The sequence below is a fragment of the Bombina bombina genome, chromosome 10 (genome assembly GCF_027579735.1).
Source record: "Bombina bombina isolate aBomBom1 chromosome 10, aBomBom1.pri, whole genome shotgun sequence".
In the NCBI taxonomy this organism is placed as follows: Eukaryota; Metazoa; Chordata; class Amphibia; order Anura; family Bombinatoridae; genus Bombina; species Bombina bombina.
In genome coordinates, this window is record NC_069508.1 from 159,274,830 (window position 1) to 159,282,666 (window position 7,837).

Here is a 7,837-nt window from a genome sequence, read left to right on the forward strand (position 1 = left end):
ATAGTAAGTCAGGGAGTAAGACATGGAAGGCAGGTAAGTCATCCATGGAACTATGCCTTGACATCTAAATGCACCTTTTTGGCAATGAAAGAAGACATAGCTCAGTTCTTGTAAAAGACTTATGGTACCAGAAACCTCTTCTATCTCTAGAGTCGGCTGCTTCACCATAGCAAATCTATAATACTCATTGTCCGGCAATAGAAGCAGAGCAGCTATAAAGTAAGTTACAAGGAACAAGTAAGAAGACGTCCCAGCTCTGGTCCAAAACAGATGGTTAGACAAGGAATTGTATTATGTGATTGGGAGGTCAAGTTTATTCAGGATGAAGTAACAGAGCAAGGTCACACACAATAGCATGAAGAATAGAAGCATTACAAGTCACATGACAATCTATTTTATTCCAAAATGTAAAGACAAGTAACTTCCTTATACTGACCAGGGAATTTGTCTCTTGCACATCATTTGCTTCCAAACCTTTTTTTGTCTGTTTGGTCTACAAGCTTGGAAGCATTCAGTTCTGGGAGCACCTTGGATAAAATTACTTTCATTACCTTTTGTTTTAGCATAATTTAGGGCTAGATTACAAGTTGAGCGCAAAATATTGCTTCCGCGAAAGTGATATTTGTGCTCCACTTAGTAATACCATCACATGCAAATATGCGCTGCTATTTTAAGTGAGGTGCAATGCAAACGTGACCTCACGTTCTCATTGCACGGAAGCTTTCCGCTCACAAGAGCGTACTTCCATAGGCACCAATAGGAGCCTCATTCTCATGAAGCGAAGGGCAGCAAATATAAATATATATGTATAGGAAAATATATATATATATATATGTATGTGTTAATATGTGTATTTACATACAGTCATGGCCAAAAATATTGGCACTCCTGCATTTATGTCAGATAATGCACCACTTCACCCAGAAAATTGTTGCAATTACAAATGTTTAGGCATTCTCATGTTTATTTCTTTTGTTTGTATTTTTATGACACAAAAAAGTGGAGAAAAAAAAACTAATTTGACACATTCCGCACAAAAATGGACTGGACAAAATTATTGGCACCCTCAATTTAATATTTGGTAGCACTCCCCTTGGAAAAAAATAACTGAAATCAATTGCTTCCTGTAACCATCAATGAGTTTATTACACCTCTCTACTGGAATTTTGGACCATTCTTCTTTCACCAACTGCTCCAGGTCTCTCAGAATTGAAGGGTTCCTTTTCCCAACTGCTGTTTTGAGATCTCTCTACAGGTGCTTTATGGGATTGAGATCTGGACTCATTGCTGGCCAGTTCAGTACTCTCCAGTGCTTTGTCTTAAACCATTTCTGGGTGCTTTTTGATGTGTACTTTAGGTCATTGTCCTACTGTATAACCCATGACCTCTGACAGAGACCCAACTTTCTGACACTGGTCCCTACAGAGCAGCAAAGAATTTGTTGGCAGATTTCATAACATGTCAAACAGTTGGTAAGAAAACTTACACTTAAGAGATTTTTTTATGAAAAACCCCATTGAAAGACAAATACATTTGGGAAATTTTGTTTAAAGGGACATAGAACAAACAAAAACTCATACTGATTTGAGACCTTAGTCTAAATTTTATCCGACCCAGGCAAAGGGATGTAATTTAGAGACTTTCAAGAAAATGGTGTTACAAGATCTAAGGGATTTTGATCACAAAAAACAGACATAACTTTAACTTAAATAAAAAAGACAGACGGCCAGATTACGAGTTTTGCGTTATGAGCGGCTCGATAATAATTTGCAAGTTATTTCCACCACTCACCTTTAGTAGCGCTGCTATTACAGGTTTGCAAAAACCCGGTGTTTATGGCAATATGGCAGTGTTGAGCTCCATACCGGACACAAATACCAGCGCTGCTTTGAGCTGGTTTTACGTGCTTGTGCACTATTTCCCCATAGACATCAATGGGGAGAGCTGGCTACAAAAAAGCCTAACATCTGCAATAACGGAGCGTAAAGCTCCATAATGCAGCCCCATTGATTCCTATGGGGAAAGAAAATGTATGTTTAAACCTAACATAAACCCCAAGTCTAAACACCTATAATCTGCTGCCCCCGACATCGCCAACACCTACATTACACTTATTAACCACTAATCTGCCGTCCCCAACATCGCCGCCACCTACCTACACTTATTAACCCCTATTCTACTGCCCCTGACATCGCTGCCACCTACCTACACTTATTAACCCCTAATCTGCCGCCCCAACGTCGCCACCGTCACTAAAGTTATTAACCCCTAAACCTTTGGTCTCCCACAACACTAACAATAAATAAATATATTAACCCCTATTCTACTGCCACTGACATAGGGGTTAATAACTTTAGTATAGTGGCAGCGACATTGGGGGCATCAGATTAGGGGTTAATAATGTTAATAGTGTTTGTGATGCGGGAGTATGGCGGTTTAGGGGTTAATGTTTATTATAGTGGCGGCGATGTCCGGAGCGGCAGATTAGGGGTTAATAATTTTATTTTAGTGTTTGCGATGCGGGAGTGCCTTGGTTTAGGGGTTAATAGGTAGTTTATGGGTGTTAGTGTACTTTGTAACACTTTAGTTATGAGTTTTATGGTACAGCTTTGTAACGTAAAACTCAGTTTACAAGATCTGTACCATAGGTAGTTTATGGGTGTTAGTGTACTTTGTAACACTTTAGTTATGAGTTTTATGGTACAGCTTTGTAACGTAAAACTCAGTTTACAAGATCCGTACCATAAACTTTCAGTTTATGGTACGGATCTTGTAGTTATGGGCTGTACCGCTCTTTTGGCCGGACAGGCAAACTCATAATAACGGCGCTGTGGAAGTCCCATTGAAAAAGGACTTTTTAAAAAGTGCGGTAGTTACGTTGCAAGACAGCCAAAAAAGTGTTCGGTACAGCTGTACCTACAAGACTCGTAATTGCAGCGGTAGTGAAAAAGCAGCGCTATGAGGCTTTTTCACTCATAACGCAAAACTCGTAATCTAGCCGAGAGAGATTATTGACTTGTTACAAAAGAATAAAAAAGTGATCATAAAACCAGCTGACAAAAGTTGTAATTATGTTAAAGAAGCAAATAGAATTCTCAAACACTTATAAAATACTAGATTTAAATCCCACAAATAAATTTAAGAAGAAACTTCTAACTATTCTTCAGGAAGGAAAGGATAATGATATCTTAAATGAAAGTGAGTTTAAATTCCTAAATCCAGACTATCCAAAAAATTTAAATTTTTTATTTTCTTCCCAAAGTACATAAGAGCCTCCAAAATCCTCTGGGGGGACCGATCATTTCTGGTATTGGGTCTATCACCTGTAATATATCTAAATATGTGGATTTACATCTCCAAAAACATGTAAAAAAAAAATTAGGAACATTTCTTAGGGATTCTAGACACGTGTTACAAATAGTTGAAAGTATAAAATGGGAAGAAAATCTAATCTTAGCAACATGTGATGTCACTTCACTGTATACAATAATAAACCATACAAAAGGAATCAAAGCAGTGGAAAATTTCCTACTTAAAGACACAGAAGTTAGTTCAGAAATGTGTGGGTTCCTTCTAAAAAGTATAAAATTTATATTGGAAAACAATTATTTTGAGTTTAATAGCAAATTAACACCTAGATTTAGAGTTCTGCGTTAGCCTTAAAAAGCAGCGTTAAGGGGTCCTAACGCTGCTTTTTAATGCCCGCTGGTATTACGAGTTTGGCAGGTACAGGTGTACCGCTCACTTTTCTTCCGTGACTTTTGGCTACCGCAAATCCCCTTACGTCAATTGCGTATCCTATCTTTTCTATGGGATTTGCCTAACGTCAGTATTACGAGTCTTGGAAGAAGTGAGCGGTACAGCCTCTACCTCCAAGACTCCTACCGCATAAAAAAATCAGTAGTTAAGAGTTTTATGGGCTAACGCCGGAACATAAAGCTCTTAACTACAGTGCTACAAAGTACACTAACACACATAAACTACCTATGAACAACTAAACCGAGGCCCCCCCACATCGCAAACCATATAATAAAATTATTTAACCCCTAATCTGCTGACCGGACACCGCAGCCACCTACATTATAGCTATGAACCCCTAATCTGTTGCCCCTAACATCACCGCCACCTACCTACACTTATTAACCCCTAATCTGCCGACCGGACATCACCGCCACTATAATGTATCAACCCCTAAACTGACGCACTCCTGCCTCGCAAACACTATAATAAATTTTATTAACCCCCTAATCTGCCCTCCCTAACATCGCCGACACCTACCTACAATTATTAACCCCTAATCTGCTGCCCCCAACGTCGCCGCTACTATAATAAAGTTATTAACCCCTAAACCTAAGTCTAACCCTAACCCTAACACCCCCCTAAGTTAAATATAATTTAAATAAAACAAAATAAATTTACTATAATTAAATAAATTATTCCTATTTAAAAATAAATACTTACCTATAAAATAAACCCTAATATAGCTACAATATAACTAATAGTTACATTGTATCTATTTTAGGATTTTTATTTCTTTTACAGGCAACTTTGTATTTATTTTAACTAGGTACAATAGCTATTAAACAGTTAATAAGTGTTTAATAGCTACCTAGTTAAAATAATTACAAAATTACCTGTAAAATAAATCCTAACCTAAGTTACAAATACACCTAACACTACACTATCAATAAATTAATTAAATAAATTACCTACAATGATCTAAACTAAAATACAATTAAATAAACTAAACTATAGTACAAAAAAACCCCCACTAAATTACAAAAAATAAAAAAATATTACAAGAATTTTAATCTAATTACACCTAATCTAAGCCCCCTAATAAAATAAAAAAGCCCCCCAAAATAATAAAATGCCCTACCCTATACTAAATTACAAAAGTAATCAGCTCTTTTACCAGCCCTTAAAAGAGCTTTTTGTGGAGCATTGCCCCAATGTAAAAAAAAATACAAGACCCCTCCCAACATTACAACCCACCACCCACACACCCCTACACTAAAACCCACTAGATCCCCCCTTAAAAAAACTTAACACTACCCCATTGAAGATCACCCTATCTTGAGTCGTCTTCAGCCAGCCACCGATGGGACAGAAGAGGACATCCGGACCCGCACAAGTCTTCATCCGATCGGGGCAGAAGGGGTCCTCCATCCAGCAGAAGTCTTCATCCAGTTGGCATCTTCTATCTTCATCCATCCGGTGCGGAGCGGGTCCATCTTCAAGACATCCGATGCGGAGCATCCTTTTCTGATGACGGCTAACACAGAAGGTTCCTTTAAATGACGTCATCCAAGATGGCGTCCCTCAAATTCCGATTGGCTGATAGAATGCGAGGTCAATTCTATTGGCTGATCAACCAATCAGATTTTTCCTACCTTAATTCCGATTGGCTGATAGAATCTTATCAGCCAATCGGAATTCGAGGGACGCCATCTTGGATGACGTAATTTAAAGGAACCTTAATTCCGTGTTAGCCGTCGTCAGAAGAGGATTCTCTGCGTCGGATGTCTTGGAAATAGACCCGCTCCACGCCAGATGGATGAAGATAGAAGATGCCGCCTGGATGAAGACTTCTGCTGAATGGAGGACCTCTTCTGCCCTGATCGGATGAAGACTTGTGCCGGTCCGGATGTCCTCTTCTGTCCCATCGGTGCCCGGCTGGCTGAAGACGGCTCAAGGTAGGGTGATCTTCAATGGGGTAGTGTTAGGTTTTTTTAAGGGGGGATCGGGTGGGTTTTAGAGTAGGGGTGTGTGGGTGGTGGGTTGTAATGTTGGGGGGGGTCTTGTATTTTTTTTTACAGGTAAAAGAGCTGATTACTTTGGGGCAATGCCCTGAAAAAAGCCCTTTAAAGGGCTGGTAAAAGAGCTGATTACTTTTGTAATTTAGTATAGGGTAGGGTATTTTATTATTTTGGGGGGCTTTTATTATTTTATTAGGGGGCTTAGATTAGGTGTAATTAGATTAAAAGTCTTGTAATATTTTTTTATTTTTTGTAATTTAGTGTTTGTTTTTTTTGTACTATGGTTTAGTTTATTTAATTGTATTTTAGTTTAGATCATTGTAGGTAATTTATTTAATTAATTTATGGATAGTGTAGTGTTAGGTGTATTTGTAACTTAGGTTAGGATTTATTTTACAGGAAATTTTGTAATTATTTTAACTAGGTAGCTGTTAAATACTTATTAACTATTTAATAGCTATTGTACCTAGTTAAAATAAATACAAAGTTGCCTGTAAAATAAATATAAATTCTAAAATAGCTACAATGTAATTATTAGTTATATTGTAGCTATATTAGGGTTTATTTTATAGGTAAGTATTTAGTTTTAAATAGGATTCATTTATTTAATTGTAGTAATTTTATTTAGATTTATTTAAATTATATTTAATTTAGGGGGTGTTAAGGTTAGAGTTAGACTTAGGTTTAGGGGTTAATAACTTTATTATAATAGCAGCGACGTTGGGGGCGGCAGATTAGGGGTTAATAATTGTAGGTAGGTGGCGGCGATGTTAGGGAGGGCAGATTAGGGGTTAATAAAATTTATTATAGTGTTTGCGAGGCGGGAGTGCGGCGGTTTAGGGGTTAATACATTTATTATAGTGGCGGCGATGTCCGGTCGGCAGATTAGGGGTTAATAAGTGTAGGTAGGTGGCGGCGACGTTGGGGGGGAACAGATTAGGGGTTAATAAATATAATATAGGTGTCGGCGATGTTAGGGACAGCAGATTAGGGGTTCATAGCTATAATGTAGGTGGCGGCGGTGTCCGGAGCGGCAGATTAGGGGTTAATAATATAATGTAGGTGTCAGCGATAGCGGGGGCGGGAAATTAGGGGTTTATAAGTGTAATATTTAGACTCGGGGTTCATGTTAGGGTGTTAGGTGTAGACTTAGAAAGTGTTTCCCCATAGGAAACAATGGGGCTGCGTTAAGAGCTGAACACTGCTTTTTTGCAGGTGTTAGGTTTATTTTTCAGCCAGCTCAGCCCCATTGTATCCTATGGGGAAATCGTGCACGAGCACGTTTTTCCAGCTAACCGCTACCGTAAGCAACGCTGGTATTGAGGGTAGAAGTGGAGCTAAATTTTGCTCAACGCTCACTTTTCTGAGGCTAACGCAGCCATTCAGAAAACTCGTAATACCAGCATTGTCTTAAGGGTGCGCTGGAAAAAAAAGGCTTGTTAGCACCGCAGGTCTTTACCAACAAAACTCCAAATCTAGCAGAATATTTGCAAATAGAAGGTACCGCGATTGGCACAAGATTTGCGCCAAGCTATGCAAATATCTTTATGGGAGATTGTGAAGATCAGTTTTTGTGGTCGCATGAGCTTGGTGCGAATCTCGTGCTTTTCAAAAGGTACATAGATGACATACTAATTATCTGGAGAGGATCAGAAGATACTCTCATACAAAATGTTCATAGTATGAATACTAATGATACATTTCACTTACAAGTTCAGTAAGGAATCAGTATCCTGCTTAGATCTAGAGATTTTTGTAGATACAGATAATTTTGCCACCAAAACGTTCTTCAAAAAAGTGGATTGTAACAACTATGTGCATAAGAAAAGTTGCCACCTCAAAAGGTGGAAGGTTAATATACCAACAGGGCAATTTTTGAGAATTAGAAAGAATTGCTCTAGACAAATAGACTTTGAGACATAAGTTAATATTCTACAAAAAAGATTTAATGAAAGAGGTTATACCGATCAAGAACTACAAGGGGCCATAATAAGAGCTCAAGAAACTGAAAGAACTATACTATTGAATTACAAAAAGTCTGACCCCGTATAAATGAACCAAATAATAAATATGATGTA